The sequence below is a fragment of the Dama dama genome, chromosome X, assembly GCF_033118175.1.
Source record: "Dama dama isolate Ldn47 chromosome X, ASM3311817v1, whole genome shotgun sequence".
Lineage (NCBI taxonomy): Eukaryota > Metazoa > Chordata > Mammalia > Artiodactyla > Cervidae > Dama > Dama dama.
Genome location: NC_083714.1, coordinates 109,324,776 through 109,342,404, shown reverse-complemented (window position 1 = coordinate 109,342,404; position 17,629 = coordinate 109,324,776).

Sequence of the window (17,629 nt, the reverse complement as noted above, 5' to 3'; positions counted from 1 at the left end):
CCAATTTACATTCCCACCAACAGTGTAAGAGGGTTCTCTTCTCTCTAGGTCTCTGCCTCTCCTACCCCCAGTCTCCTGGTCAGTTACCTCTTGTCCTTGTCATACCCAGGCTCTCTCTCTGAGGAGAACTTCTCTGTTCCCATAGTCTCCAGCGTGGATCACCAGCACACATGCTTTTATCCATATGTGTGTTTCTCTCTCCAACTGAGCTGAAAGCTGCATAAGAGAAGAAACTCCATCTGACTCAAATGCATCTTAGCATACAGTAGAATAGGCCTTCATTGTCTGAACTGAACCTGAAACACAAAAAGTAAATGTTCTAAAGCAAGTAATGACATATCTAGGAAGATGCCCTGGAGGAGGGCATGACAACCCACTCCAGTACTGTTGCCTGGAGAAGTCCATGGACAGAAGAGCCTGGTGGGCTATTCCATGGTGTCACAGAGTCAAACATGACAGAAGTGACTTAGCACACACAATGACATATGGATTTTATAAAAGTGAGAGATGTTCTTTATTTTTTTAAAAAATGCCAAGGAATACATCAAAGTAAAAAGAAGAAAGCTGCAAATCCCCCTGGCAAGATCCAGTGTCTACAGATCCAATAATGGAGACAGAGAATATAACAGTCCAGATACTCTGAAATCATTTCATAAGAATACAGTGGGACTAGAAATGTTATATCTAATAAAACATAAGAAATGTAATAATACTTTAATTTAGCTTGAGGAAAAAAAAACTGAAGTGAATCTTCAGGAATTTTCAGAACCATTCACAAATGTTTCCACACCATGAGCAGTATTAGTGAGTTTTTAAAAGTGTTTCATACTCCCAGGCAGATGATCTGCATTTGGCAGAGTAGTTAACAACTTCAATTACTGTGTAACTTTGGGACCAGTTAAGGAGTTCCCAAGAGGAAAGAAAAGTTTTACTCAGAAACAAAATGTATTGAGTTAAGCAATTTGGAGTTGAAAAACAATTATTATTAAGAGCTTCACTGTTTTTTTTTTTTAACTTTACAAAATTGGTTTTCATTACTTGCACTCTTGGTTCAATAAAAAGGCTTTTAAATTGGCTCTGTTTAGAATTTAATAAGCTCCTTAAAAGTGATGCAAATATTTCTTAAATCCTGAAATAAGCCTTCCGCTGCATTCAAATGTGCCCATCTGAAAAAGTTGATTTCAGTCAATGGAATTTAACAGATGCACCTAATTGAAGGATTACTTAGTGAGATTCTGCACTTCCCTACAAAATACAATGAAGGAGAGCCACTGTGCCTGCCTTTCTGGAACTTACAATCTGGTAGAAATGTGTTCATTTGTTCCTTAAATATTTTTCACAAAAGATGATAATGTGCCTAGCACTGTGCAATACACAGTGGTTGTGATGTCTACATCACACCAGGGGAAAATGATGAGTTAAGAGATCACTTTAGAAAAATACAGTAATAGAGCTCAAGTATCTCATCAGTGCAGTCTCTACCATCATGGTAGTATCAGTTCCCAAGACAAGAAAAGTCATAAGGGAAACCAGTTTGGGGTCAATGTTACCAAGATTTTTTCAGTTGTCTGGTCTCACAACATCAGAGGATAACTGAATCTGTTTTAAGTAAACTGATTTTGAGATTCCTTTGAGGAATTCAGAAGAAAAGTCAATCCCCAGTTCTTGCAGAGTCAGCAGTCTACTGCGACTGATTTCCAGTCCCTAAACCCGAGGATCTTGCTTTGCAGATGCTTTCCATAAAGAGTAATGGACACTAATATGTAAAATAGGTAACTCATAAGGACCTACTGTATAGCACATGGAACTCTACTCAATACTCTGTAATGGCCTATATGGGAAAAGAATCTGAAAAACAATAGATACACATGTACGATTAAGTGAATCGCTTTGCTGCACACCTGAAACTAACAGAACATTGTAAATCAACTATACTCCAATAAAAATTAAAAATAAAAAGGAGTGATGGAGAGGTTAAGAGTCTGGACTCTAGAACCAGGGTGTTTGATTTCAGTCCCAGCCTCTCTCCCTGGTGAGTTGTGTGATTATGGACTACTTACTAAATTTCTTTGTGCCTCAGCTTCTTCATCTTTAAAATGGGGATAATAATACTACCTATATAATAATTTGAGGCTTCAATTGAATAGCAGATATTTGGTAATTGTTAACTGTTTTATTTTTGAAGTGAGGAAATGGAAAGAAAAGAGGCCCATGGATAGAACATGAGGGAGTGGGCACACTTAAGGGGCAGTGGGGAGTTGGGCCAGAGAGGAAAGTAGAGAAAGGACAGAAGAATTGGAAAGTAGAGAACAGATTGTGGTGTCCTAGGAAGCAAGTAAGAGAGAGTCTCCAGAAACTGCAGTTTGAGGGAAAAAGGTCAATGTATTTGGGAGTAGGAGGTCAGCACCACTGGCCAATGCTGGCCAATACTGCTTTCTTGTTATCTGGTTTGCTTTGAAGTAGTACAACTGCTAGCCATTTGTCACTTCCTCTGCGATACTATTTGACTGATTTCTTGAAAGATGAAATACTGTGTAATGAGATACTGTCTGACTCCATACTGGCTCTAGCAAGAGCTAGAACAGTGATTTTTTTTTAAAATATTTATTTGGCTGAGCCAAGTCTTAGTTCTGGCATGCAGGATTTTTAGTTGTGGCATGTGGTATCTAGTTACCTGACCAGGGATTGAACCCAGGGCCCCTGCATTGGGAGTGCAGAGTCTCAGCCACTCTGAGAAGTCTCAGCTTCTCATTAGGGAAGTCCCTAGAACAATGATTCTTAACTTCTCATTTTCAAAATACCAGAATTTGTATTTTTTTATAATAATACATTAGCTCCCAACGATGACAATGATTAATAATAATGAGTAATGTAGTACTGGGTTTGCTGGTAAAGAATCTGCCTGCAATGCAGGAGACCACAGTTCAATTCCTGGGTTGGGAAGTTCCCCTGGAGAAGGGATAGGCTACCCACTCCAGTATTCTTGGGCTTCGCTGATGGCTCAGACAATAAGCAATCCGTCTGCAATGCAGGAGAGATGGGTTTGATCCCTAGGTTGGGAAGATCCCCTGGATGAGGGCATGGCAGCCCACTCCAGTATTCTTATCTGGAGAATCCCCATGAACAGAGGAGTCTGGAGGGCTACAGTCCATGGGGTCACAAAGAGTCAGGCACAAGTGAACGGCTAAGCACAGCACACAATGTAGTACTAGAAAACAACGCTTGTCAGAGAATTTTCAAAACCACTATCTCACTCAATTTTCTCTCAGAGTACCACAGTGAATGCAAGGTCTGGCAAACATAAACATATTGAAATTCATCTATGAATCAAATATATGCCTAGTGGTTAATATTATGGGACAAACTGTTTCTGGGTACCTGCTTTTTGTTACACACTAAGATGTGTTCTGGGAATTGGTGTATGGTTTGACTTAGTCCTAAACCTCAAAGTTCAGGAGAGAGAGGTAAACAGTCTTAATGTAACCCGATCAGTCTATGGAAGGCACAAAATACAATGTGTAAACTGACAAAAGAAGGTCCCACTTAGCCTGGAGGAATTTAGAAGTTGAACTAAGGAGGTGACATTTGAACTGAATCTTGAAGGCTGAACAAGGATTTACCAGGTAGAAAAGAGAGAAAAGGAAATTTCACTTTTTAGAAAAGTGAGTCAGATGTCCTGACATCAAAACAGAATGTCCCCAGAGGTTTGCACATACCTACAGATTTTTCATTGGCAGTTACAACATTCAGATACTTTTAGATAGAACCAGCTGGTTTATTTGGGGGAAATTTCAACTTCTAATTATATTTTGTTTTCTAGAAGTCTGTGTGTAACAATGAGTCCTTTTTTTTTAAAGCAGGCTCTGCTTTGACTGGGTATATGTAGCATGTCAAAGAGAAAGATATACTGAGAGAGAGCCTGAGAGTATTAAGTAAGAATGATTTTCAAGTAAGGTCACAAAAGCATCCACATTTTGTGTTAGAGAGTTTGTAAGGGGTTCCCAAGCCTACCCCCAGGTTCGATGTTTCATGAGAAGGGATCACAGGACTCAGCATATGTTGTACTCATGTCTTAGAGGTTGTTCTCACGTCTAAGATTTATCGCTGTGAAAAAACACAAAGCCTAATCAGCCCAGGGCAAAGGTGTGTGGGGCGAAGTCCAGGGAAGAGACCAGGGGCAATTTTCCAAGAATTCTCTCCCAGTGGAGTTATAAACAAGATGTGACAACATATGTGAAATGTTGCCAACTATGGAAGGTCATTATAGATATGGTGTCTAGTGTTTCTATTGGCTGCTCATCATGTCGGCATCCCTTGCCTGGCACATACCCAGATGCCACACTCCCAGAAGGAAAGCAGGTGTTCAGCATAAACCTTCATGGTTACACAAACAGTTCAGGCACAGTGAGCTGCCCTTATCAGTTCTGGAAATGGTGGGAACTCCCCTGATGTCCAAGTTCCCAGACTCCAGGCAAGAACCAACCTTGCTAGCAGGACTTCCCAAGGATAAGCAGTCAGGCACAATATGTTAACTCTTTCTAAAGGTAATATTTGTTCTATGAGTACTTTTTCTTTCTTCCTGGGTTGTTTCATCATTGGATTCTCTTGAGATCTAAGGCACAGGCCTATGAGTGGAACTGAATTAACATTCAATTGGATTTTGAGTGTGTGTGTGTATGTGTGTGTCTGTGTAAAATAATTGTGCCTGAGTCAGCCTAAACATTAAGAGTTGCAAATGTCTGGTGTCTTTCCTTTATGGCTACTATCTTTTTTTAATTTTACTGAAGTATATTAATAGTTGATTTACAATGTTGTGGCTATTCCTGCTATGTAGCAAAGTGACTCTGTTATACACATATATACATTCTTTTTTCATATTCTTTCCTATCATCATTTATCATAGATTATTGAATATAGTTCTATGAGCTATACAGGAGGACTTGTTATTTATCCATCTTATATATGCTAGTTTGTACCTGCTAATCCTAAACTCCCAATCCTTCTCTCTCCACCCCTTGACAACTACAAGCCTGTTCTTTATGTCTGTGAGTCTGTTTCTGTTCACAGATATGTTCATTTGTGTCATATTTTAGATTCCACATAAAAACCACACCATGTGATATTTGTCTTTCTGACTTACCTCATTTAGTATGATCATCTCCAGGCCCATCCATGTAGTTGCAAATGGCATTATTTGGTTCTTTTTTACAACTGAGTGGTAAAGAATCCACCTGTAATGCAGGAGCCACAGGAGACATGGGTTCAATCCCTGGGTTGGGAAGATCCTCTGGAGAAGGGTATGACAACCCACTCCAGCATTCTTGTCTGAAAAATTCATGGAGAGATGAGCCTGGAGGGCTACAGTCCAAAGGGTCGCAAAGAGTCAGACACAACTGAAGTGACTTAACATGCATACATGCATGCCCAAGAGTGGGATTTTTGGATCATATGTTAGTTCTATTTTTCGTTTTTTGATGAACATTCACACTGCTTTCCATAGCAACTGCACCAATTAACATTCCCACCAACAGTGTAGGAAGGTTCCCTTTTCTCCATACCCTCTACAGAGTTTATTATTCATTGACTTTTTAATGATGGCCATTCTGACCACTGTGAGGTGCTACCTCACGGTAGTTTTAATTTACATTTCTCTAAGAATTACAGTTACTACGGTTTGAAGTCCTCACCCAGATGAGTAATTACAAGAAAGTGTTGTGGCCTACCGTCAATGTGATATTTTAAAAATCATCCTTCAGCCATTAAAATTTGCTTCACTTACTCTTAACATCAGTTTTCCACATGCAGGTATTCATTAAGAGAACAAAAGAATACTCTTCTGAGCAACATTTCTTTTTGACTTCAGTCACATCTTTCTCTTTAATGTCCATACCTCATTTGCTGTGTATGAAACAGTAATTCCGTTTTTAGTACTGAGTTTGCTTATGAGTCAGATTTTTACTTCTCTTTCTTTGTTTACTGTGTGGTTGATGTGTATGTAACACACATTCCTGCATAAAGCAAAGTCTTCCCAAGCTGAGAAGAATTTGAAATTGGTAATAAACACATTTTATTGAGATAAAACTCTTATTTCATTTCCTAAGAATTCTCCTATATCCTCTGATGCCCAAATTTTTTTTTCCATTTATTTTTATTAGTTGGAGGCTAATTACTTTACAATATTGTAGTGATTTTTGTCATACATTGACATGAATCAGCCATGGATTTACATGTATTCCCCATCCCAATCCACCCTCCCACCTCCCTCTCCACCCGATTCCTCTGGGTCTTCCCAGTGCACCAGGCCCAAGCACTTGTCTCATGCATCCAGCCTGGGCTGGTGATCTGTTTCACTATAGATAATATACATGTTTCGATGCTGTTCTCTCGAAACATCCCACCCTCGCCTTCTCCCACAGAGTCCAAAAGTCTGTTCTGTACATCTGTGTCTCTTTTTCTGTTTTGCATATAGGGTTATTGTTACCATCTTTCTAAATTCCATATATATGCGTTAGTATACTGTATTGGTCTTTATCTTTCTGGCTTACTTCACTCTGTATGATGGGCTCCAGTTTCATCCATCTCATTAGAACTGATTCAAATTCTTTTTAATGGTTGAGTAATATTCCATGGTGTATATGTACCACAGCTTCCTTATCCGTTCATCTGCTGATGCTGATGCCCAAATTTTACCTTCAATTAATTACCTTCAATTTTTACTCCTAGAAGATTACAGTATTTCAGATAATGACCCTCCTATATATGTTCTTGAGATTGGAATGAAAACTGACCTTTTCCAGTCCTATGGCCACTGCTGAGTTTTCCATATTTGCTGAATATTGAGTGCAGCACTTTAACAGCATCATAGCTCAACTGCAATTCCATAATCTCCATTAGCTTCGTTTGTAACTTCCTAAGGCCTACTTGACTTCAAACTCCAGGATGTCTGGCTCTAGGAGAGTGATCACATCATCGTGGTTATCTGGATCATGAAGATCTTTTTTGTATAGTTCTGTGTATTCTTGCCACCTCTTCTTAATATCTTCTGCTTCTGTTAGGTCCATATCATTTCTGTCTTTTATTGTGCCTACCTTTTATGAAATGTTCCCTTGGTATTTTCTTGAAGAGATCTCTAGTCTTCCAGATGTTCAAGCTGGATTTAGGAAAGGCAGAGGAACCAGAGATCAAATTGCCAACATCCGTTGGATCACAGAAAAAGCAAAAGACTTCCTGGAAAATATCTATTTCTGCTTTCTTGACTATGCCAAAGCTTTTGACTGTGTGGATCACAACAAACTGGTGGCTCAGGGGTAAAGAATCTGCCTGCAGTGCAGGAGACTTGGGTTCAATCCCTGGATCCGGAAGATCCCTTGGAGGAGGGCATGGCAACCCACTGCAGTATTCTTGCCTGGAGAATCCCATGGACAGAAGAGCCTGGTGGCTATAGTCCATAAGGTCACAAAGAGTCAGACACGACTGAGCATGCATGATTGTTTTTCTGGAATAAATATTTATTTAAAGCACATCACTCGCCTTCTAGGTGTTATGTATACAAATAATGAAGAAATCAAGGTTACTATTTTCAAAGAATTAAATATCTAATAGGAAAGCCAAACAGGTTTAAAAAATACAAGTATCTAGAAAATATCAAGTATTCAGGGCATGGAGTAAGTAGAAGGGATATAGTTCAAGAAAGTCAGAAAAAGTTTGAGATACATGAATTTAGTCTTAAAAGATAAGCAGGAATTCATCAGAGGACTTCTAATATTCTGCATATACAATGACCTATACAGGAGGAAAATATATCCTTTTTTCTCTTGTAGGGTCTTTGGCTGGTCTAATAATTAAATTGACATAAGACAGATGAACAGGAGAAAAAATATTTAATTCGTGCTTATTGGAACTCTTAGAAATATGAGACTCAAAGAAGTGACCAAAACAGGGAGCTTTCATTTTCATACCTTTTAGACAAAGAACTAATAGATTCATGAAGAATATACAAGGCAAGTATGGACTTAGGGTAATAAGTTAGTGAAGAAGTAACAAGGTTTGTTTATATAGCCTTCTCAGCCCTGAATTCCCTATCTCTGGTGATAAGGATGCCTTCTCTCCTCCTGGTACAGGGAGGATACGTTTTATGTGAGAGATTTATTTCCTGATTTCAGAAGAACAAAGGAGGGTCAGAGTGTCTTTCTTTCACTGTGTGTGCTAGGTGGCTTCAGTCATGTCCAACTCTGTGAGACCCGCCAGGCTCCTGTCCATGGGATTCTACAGGCAAGAATATTGGAATGGGTTCCTATTTCTTAATTAATTTTAGTTCAAAATAATGAATATGCCAAAGTGGCATATTTGGGGGTGGCCTGCCCTGCACCCCATCAGTGCCAAAAAATGGAAATATGAATGGCATGTTCAAGGAATTGCCAGGAGCTTAGCAAAACTAGCTTGCCAAAGTTGAGACATGTGACAGGAAGTAGAACTGAAAAGATTATCAGAGACTAGATCATGAAGGGACTTGGAAACTGCTTGTGAGTGGAGATGTTGTCCTGCAGGGAATATTTAATTCTTGAAGAAAGAGATATCATAAGGTTTATGTTAAAAAATATATATCATTCAGGGCAGACTGAAGGGGGTGAAAGCAGGAGCTATTGAGTCCAATTAGGAAGATGTTGGCTAATCCTGAAGGGGAATTAGGAGGGCCTGACCTAAAGGATAGAATTCAGTTCAGTTTAGTCGCTCAGTCGTATCCGACTCTTTGCGACCCCATGAATCGCAGCACACCAGGCCTTCCTGTTCATCACCAACTCCCGGAGTTTACTCAAACTCATGTCCATCGAGTCAGTGATGCCATCCAGCCATCTCATCCTCTGTCGTCCCCTTCTCCTCCTGCCCGAAATCCTTCCCAGCATCAGGGTCTTTTCCAATGAGTCAAGTCTTCGCATGAGGTGGCCAAAGTATTGGAGTTTCAGCTTCAGCATCAGTCCTTCCAATGAACACCCAGGACTGATCTCCTTTAGGACGGACTGGTTGGATCTCCTTGCAGTCCAAGGGACTCTCAAGAGTCTTCTCCAACACCACAGTTCAAAAGCATCAATTTTTCAGTGCTCAGCTTTCTTTATAGTCCAACTCTCACATCCATACACGACCACTGGGAAAACCATAGCCTTGACTAGATGGACCTTTGTTGGCAAAGTAATGTCTCTGCTTTTTAATATGCCAGCTAGGTTGGTCATAACTTTCCTTCCAAGGAGTAAGCGTCTTTTAATTACTTATTCCTAATTCAAGACCATCTTTTAAGTTGTATTCAAAAAAGAGACTGTGATGGACTTGTGCAACATCTGTAATATGCTATCTCCCAGGATCATCTTGAGTAATATATACACATTGTCTAGCAAAGAGTGGTCCAGTCACACGACATGTGCTTTGCAACACTTTCATTTTTCCATCCCCTATAGAACATCTTAAACTTTTATTTCCCTTTATCCTGGTGTGCTGCAATTCATGCAGTCACAAAGAGTTGGACACGACTGAGCGACTGAACTGAACTGATTCATGTGTCACATGACACTTATGTTAGCACCTGAGGAACTACCTTGTCCTTTCTCACCAAGGCATAGAATTTCATCATATGATTAAATCATGCATCTAACCAGTCCCCTGCTAATGGACTTTTAAGTTGTTGTTGTCATTATTATTTTTATTTTTACTCTCATTGCTATTACAAAGTGTTGTAATTCCCATCCTTGTGTGTTTATGTTTGAGTGAGTGCACAAGTATTTCTGAATAATAGAGTCAATAATATGCATTTCAAACTTTCATAAATAACACTGGGTCTCTTTTGCCCACTGATTCCCAACTGGGTGAGAGACAGCTGCCCCTCTGTGTTGCCTGGGAAACTTGTCAAAACCACCTGGCACCTACTCCCTCTGGGCCATTCTTACATGCACACCTTGATCAGATTCTGAGGGATGAAGACAGTGGGGAAACAAGGAATATGTGGTTCCCTGGGTATTTTTGTTCCATGCCTTCCTCTCTTGAGGACCATTGCTTTAGCTCTTCTAATTATGAGACTGATGCTCTGAACTAATTCATTTTCCGCTGGAGAGAGCTTGTGTTGGCCACAGTCCTCGCAAGAGAAAATGTTCCTTTAATATTTGCAGCCCTCTATTCTTCAAGAAGCAACTCTTTTTTCCCCCAGAGTCAACATTGCTTAATGTGAACACTTCCCAGTTCAAAAGAATAGGTCAGTGATGGTCTACAAAGCAGGATAGAACCCAAGAGTTCTTCATCTGCAGTCCTCTAGTCAAAACCATATTTAACCACATAGGGCCTAAGTGCCTCACTCGCTTCATCCTTATCCCAACTCCAGGTGATTATCCTGAAAACTCATCAATAAGAATGTTAATATTTTAGAGGGAAAAAATGTTAGTAGACAAAATACTCAGGTTGCTCTCAATAAGATAAGAACCTGCCTGAAATTGGACATAAAAGGCAAAAACACTATTAATCCCTTTAACAATTTTCATACAAGCAATTGGATCTTTGTGTAACTTCCCTGAAAAAGAAAATTTAAAGTGTCAACACATTTTACTAGAATTCAAAGGTCCAAGATTTAAAAAGACTAAACTTTAGAACCTGAGACTAATTACCTAAGAAGAGAGAAAAATGGAAGTTGGAGATATTTTTTAAATAGCTGGCAACCACAAGAAACTCAACAGTCTGGAGGATAATCAATAGCTGCTCTCCATTTTTACCAGGAATGAGTCACCTAGACATAGATTTGAATTACACATAAACACAGATTTACCACATTTCTTAAAGCAAACTTTCATTCTAGTTAAAGTACTTAAAGATGTATTTAAGTGAGAGACAATAGATTATCCTTTCCTTTTAGAATGAGAAGCTATATGAAAATTGTACCAAGTTGTATAATTTGGGGTACAATGGCTACCCTTGATGTGTCAGTCTTCCCTATTTCTGACGACAACTCTCTCCTTGATCAAATCTGTGTCAGTCTCCTCTGGGTCTTTGTCTCAACTAGGCCCCAGTCTTGGGTTCTGTCCTTGGCCCACTCAGTCCAGTGTTAGTAAGAATCCTCCTGCTGGATTGGTTTAACAAAAATCCTTACTCTTGATATCTGACCAAATTCCTTATCCTCCACCTTCAATATCTTATCACTCTGGCCTTACTGAAGTCAGGCACCTTGTCAAGTCAATTTAACCAGAATCTTCCTTACCCTTTGATGCCTCCTCTTAGTAATTCTACATCCACTGACCCCCACCCTGCTCTTTGGCTGTGAATCTCCATTTGTCCTATTGTATTCGTATTGGAGCTGGATCTCTCATCCTCACTGAAAATCCCCATTGCAGTGGTCCCTGTTGAATAAAGACTTCCTTACTATCTTTAACAAAGCTGTGGCAGGTTATCAGGAAAAGCACAATAAACAAGGATTCAGTTGTTATGCAGATTTAGGTCCTTGTCACCTGCAATGATAAGAGTTCCTAGAGATTTAGTCATCTGACTGAGTGAATGAGCGCATGCGTGCGCGCACACACACACACACACACACACACACACACACACATGCAAACACACACACTCTTCCTGGTACAGAGAAGGAGATACTGTGACAAATGGAGACCTCCCTTATAAATATAAATGTCTTTTTCAGAGGGTAACTTCTATGTGATTTTCAGATTTTCTCCTATGCCTTCTTTTTCTTAAAAATAGCCAGCTCAAGATAATCCTTACGCCAAAGAGGCATAGTGTCAACTACAAGTTGGCACTTGCCATCTACTTCTACAAGGATTTAATCATGTGCTGCTGCAGCTGCTGACCTTCAATATCCCCCGAAAGGAGTTCAGGACGGAGTGCAGAAATGAAGCAGTCTGTTCTGGGTGGGGGGTGGGGACTAGCAGGACAGGTCTTCAGATAGTTAGATATTCTCAGGAGCCAATTTTATAAGACCAATTCTTGTATCTCCTCATATCTAGAAAAGTACTAAAATCCTTCATAGTGACAACTGTTTCTCATGACTAGCAAAAGCTTCGCGAGACTAGCAGAAACCTTCTGGAAAAATATAGGCTTGATTGCATGTATTCTCCCTTCACCAAAATCATTTCCCCTAATAAGGTTCTCACACATTTACTCTTGCCTGGGTGTCTGCTTGTCAGAGGGTCTGCTCCAAGACAACATTCTTTTGAAACATCCAAACAAACTTTCTGGCCAACCCAATACATGACATATGATTGCATTTATGCTAAGTTCTGGAACAAGCAGAACCAGCCTATGGTAGAATAAAATCAGAGCCATTGTTTATTCTGGGGGCAAAGACTAACTAGAGAAGGCTATAAATAAATTTTGCTTTATATCTTGATAAGGATTGGGGGTTACACTGGCATGTGCATTTGTCAAAACTCAGTAAATGTATGCTAAAGATTTGTGCATTTCATTGTATATAAACTTCATATCAAAAGAAAAAAGCATAAATAAATTTTAAATTTTAACTAATGATATGCACTCTGAAGTATTTTTTGGGGTGGGGGGGAGTGTGCAATTTACTTTGCAATGCATCAAAATATAAAAGGGAACTTCATACTTGTTAGGATGGCTACTACAAGAAAATAGAAAATAGCAAGTGTTGACAAAGATGTGGAGAAATTGTATCAGTAAAATGGTGCAGCTGCTATGAAAAACATTATGGAAGCTCATCAAAAAAATTAAATAGAAATAGAATTACCATATGATCCAGCAATCCTACTTCTGGATATATTCCCCAAAGAACTGAAAGCAAGATCTTGAACAGATATTTGTACATCTATGTTCAGAACACCATTACTCACAGTAGCCATGAGGTGGAAGCAACCCAAATGTTTACAGATGGATGAATAGATGAATAAAGTATAGTGTATACATACAATCAAATACTATTCAGCCTTTAAAAGGAAGAAATTCATGTTGACCTGTGGACATGGGGGGCCAACTAGAAGTTACACTCAGATTTTCAACTGTGTGGAGAGTCAGTGCCCTAACCTCTGTGTTATTCAAAGGTTAACCGTACTTATTAAGTATAAGAAATAGTTCAGTAGTAATTCTGCTTAAATATGGAATCAGGTAGTTTCTAGTCTTTGGCAGAGATCAAGTATGTGTTGGTGAGGAGAGTCAAATAGGACAACTGTCTGCTAGAAATTCCCAGAGCCAACTGGGACACTGGCTCCCCCATCTCCCAAGGTAATGACACAATGGTATGCAAGTTCCCTAGTCAGCTGGCATCCAACTGCAGGGTGTTGTCTCTCTTAGGAAGGCCTTTATTATGATCATAAATGTGTCAGAGTCACATGCTTGGTTAGATGCTCCTTGGGAGAGCAGCAGGAGGGTGGGTCCCTTCCCAGGAGCACAACCTGTGATGTATTTAGCAGTTTCTAGCCCAAATACACCACTTCAGCAGATGGCAGGAGACAGAGGCACTGTGTTCTTTCAGTGGCTCATCCTCTGCCTGTGAGTTCTAGCCTGAACCACATAATGCTTGTGATGTTTGCCCAAGTCCTTTACTTAATACTTACTTAGACAATCACCTTGTAAAAACTATCAGAGAGAATTTAGGCTCTGCTGGTCAGATAGATGCATTAATGCACTTTTAGTTCACTATGGTTCTCATGACTTTAATGCCACCACAAACTGCTGTCTCCCAAAATTATATATCCAGCCTAGACCACTTCCTGATCTCCAGGTTTATATCCCAACCTGTATATCTAATAAGCATCTTTGAAAAAATTGAAGTATGGTTTATTTACAATGTTGTGTTAGTTTCAGTTGTACAGCAAAGTGATCCTTTCATACATATATATGTCTTCCCAGGTGGCTCAGTGGTAAAGAATCCACCTGCCAATGCAGAAGACACAGGAGATGCAGGTTCAATCCCTGGGTCGGGAAGATCCCCTGGAGTAGGAAATGGCAACCCACTCCAGTATTCTTGCCTGGGAAATCCCATGGCCAGAGGAGCCTGGTGAGAAATAGTCCATCGAGTCCCACAAGAGTAGCCAGGCTTTGGCTGAATCTCCCAGAGCCTGCATGATAGTATAGGATGCTCTCCCCCACCTCCCTGCCCTCTCAACTTCCTGCAGGTCAAACTAGCATCACAGCTCATTGATAGATCTCCCAGCCTTGCCAGTCTCTCTTCCTATTTCTGTCATAGTCATTTCCCCTAGTAAAGTCCATGAACATTTACTGTGGCCTGAGCATCTACTTCTCAGAGGATCTGCTCCAAGGCGCATTCTTTTGTGTCAGATTTCTTTCACTCAGCATATTGTCATCACGATATTTCTTAACTAGTGTTGTCAGAACTAAACACCACACATCAATGGAAACATCACAGTTCTCTAAATACACCTCAGGTCAGGTTGATATTTTCTGTGTCCCAGATATGGGCTTGATTCCTGGTTCAGGAAGAGTCCCTAGAGAAGGAAATGGCAACCCACTCCAGCATTCTTGCCTGGAGAATTCCCCTGGACAGAGAAGCCTGGTGGGTTACAGTCCATGGGTGTCGCAAAGAGTTGGACATGACTAAGCACATATGCACACACACACACACACACACACACACACACAGGATAGCTGACCCAAGGGAATGATGTATTGGGTTGGCCAAAAAGTTCATTTGGATTTTTCCATAAATGAACTTTTTGGCCAACCCAGTGCTTTACACTAAATTACTTCAATCATTCTCATGCACGCTTTTGCTGAACCTCACCCCCTCCATCCTTCAGCTGCTGGATTTTGGACACAAACAAAGTCAGAGAGGTAACTCTGTCAACTTTTCTTCCTTCATAGAGCAGCAGAAGTGCTATGTACATACAAGGATGTTTATCCCAGCTGATTGATACACAAATGTGCACAATAGTACAGAGATTAATACTATGGGCTCTGTGCTGGTCTACAGCAACACCTCTGTGTACCCATGGTGGGGTGAGGCCACAGGCTGGGGCTTCATGCTCTCCTCCATGCTGTGTGTGCCCCTCCACCTCCTGGGCTGCCTCCTCGGGGCTAAGCGGACCATGGCTGAGGGCTGGCAGCACCTGACTCAGCCTGTCTGGGGCCTTCACCACTTGGAGTACAGACCTCCAGACTTGGATGTCAGAGGCCTGGCCACCCTGACCCCAACGTCTGAAAGCAGCAAAGTGGTGGTGGTGGAGAGCATCATGTGATAGGCACCCTGGCTCACATCACCACCTCACCCTCTTGTAGCCATAGCAGCCCCTGCTTTAGTCCCCCACCCATCCAGGGGCCTTGCCTTTCCCTGACACTTACAGGGGTCTGCCTGAGATGGGGGAGGGGAGGAAGCACCAGGGTGCTTATAACTAAAATAACTTTTTTCCATTTTTAATAAAATGCCAAAAAATAAAAAAGAACATGGTCTCTGGACCCAAACTACCTGGCCCATAGCCCTGCCCCAGTACTGTATCAGCTAGCAGTGCTTTAGGTTACAAGTTACAGAAAAGCAGACCAGCAATGGTTTAAAGAAATAGTTCATTTTTCTCCCATTATACGAAATCTAAAAACAGGCACATCTTGGCCTTGGTTTGCAGGCTTCACAGTGTCAGATCTGGCATCTCCACAATTCTCTTGGCCTTTCATTCATGCTTGAAAGATGGTGAGATGGCTGTGTGTGCTTAGTCGCTCAGTTGTGTCCAACTCTTTGTGACTTCATGGACTGTAGTCTGCCAAGCTCCTCCGTCCATGGGGATTCTCCAAGCAAGAATACTGGAGTGGGTTGCCATGCCCTCCTCCAGGGGATCTTCCCAACCCAGGGATCTAACACAGGTCTCCTGCATTGTAGGCAGATTCTTTACCATCTGCTTAAATCATTTCTTACATATGCAAGATGGTAAGACATGCAAAGACTTTGCTAGAAGCAATCAGAAAACTTCTACTTACATTTCTTTGGTCTCTCCTAGCTGCAAAGAAGCCTGAGATAGCAGAATTCAGCTTTACTAGTCTAAGGATGGCGGAGAAGGCAATGGCACCCCACTCCATTACTCTTGCCTGGAAAATCCCATGGACGGAGGAGCCTGGTGGGCTGCAGTCCAAGGGGTCGCTAAGAGTCAGACACAACGGAGTGACTTCACTTTCACTTTTCACTTTCATGCATTGGAGAAGGAAATGGCAACCCACTCCAGTGTTCTTGCCTGGAGAATCCCAGGGACGGGGGAGCCTGGTGGGCTGCCGTCTATGGGGTCGCATAGAGTCGGACACAACTGAAGTGACTTAGCAGCAGCAGCAGTCTAAGGATGGAGGTGGACAAGGGATAAAGTGTTGGGAATAGGTGTTGAGTTTGGTAACCAATACAGATACTATAGCTATTCACTACTGGAGGATCTTGGGCAAGTTACTTCCCTCTCTCAACTTAGTTTTCTCATCAATAATGGGTATAATAATAAAATTTACTTCATAAATTTTGCTGTGAGAAATAAATCAGCTATTATATACTAATGTTTAGAACTATGCCTGGAACATAGTAAGTCCTTAATTATCGTAGATATTATTTACCACCCAGGAAAAATCAAACATAACCAAACTGTTTATCACAACAGGATCAATTGCATAAATAAATCTGTCTTTTTTGGGAGAGTATAACAGAATACCATAGAATAGGTGGCTTAAAAACAAGAGAAACTTATTTTTTCACAGTTCTGGATGCTGGGAAGTCCAACATCAAGGTGCCAGCAAATTTAGTATCTGGTAAGGACCCACTTCCTGATTTACAGGCAGCCATTTTCTCACTGTGTCCTCAACGTGGTGGACTGGTCCAGGAAGCTCCCTGGGGTCTCTTTATAAGGGCACTAATCCCATTCATGAGGGCTTCACACTCATGACCTAATCACCTCCCAAATGCTCCACCTCCAGATACAATCATATTGGGGATTAGATTTCAACAGATACATTCAGTCTATAACAGTTCACTGATCCAACTGGCATACTATGTGTAGCCATCAAGATGTCAGTTGATCATGATTGGCATTGTAAGTTTGACCATATATTGTTCAGTGAATATAACAAGTTTTGGACAATACACAAAATATGATCTCTGTTATAAAAAGAAACATCATTTTCAGGAATCAGAGATCTCCTAAGGCTTCAACTACTTCCTGCTTATGTGAGCTTTTTGCCATTTTCAGACAAAGAATTGACGTTGTTCTCTGACTTAAAAAACTTTTCCTAAATGTTCTGGAAGAATTTAAGAAATAACAAAGATGACTCATTTATAATTATATAACTTAGTCCCCCAGAGAGTGTTTGACTCAATGAGTATGCCCTATATGCTTAAGAATTTGAATTTTTTTTTAAAAATTGGATTTTTTTTTTTAGGAAGGAAATCAGATCTTTAAATGACACACCTCAACTTGAGAAACCAAGTACAGGTTCTCATTTCTGATAAGTCATACAATTTTTCCATAAAGAATGCTAATTTAATTTGCATATTTAAATATTAGAATCCTCAGATTTTTTTAAACAGTCCAAGAAATGTAGACAATTTGTTTTCTCTGAAAGTATCCTTATGCCTTTGCCCCAAAGGTGGCTCTGATGGCTTCAGGCAGGCGCTTTCATCCTGTCATTGAGTCCCATCATTTCTTCAGCT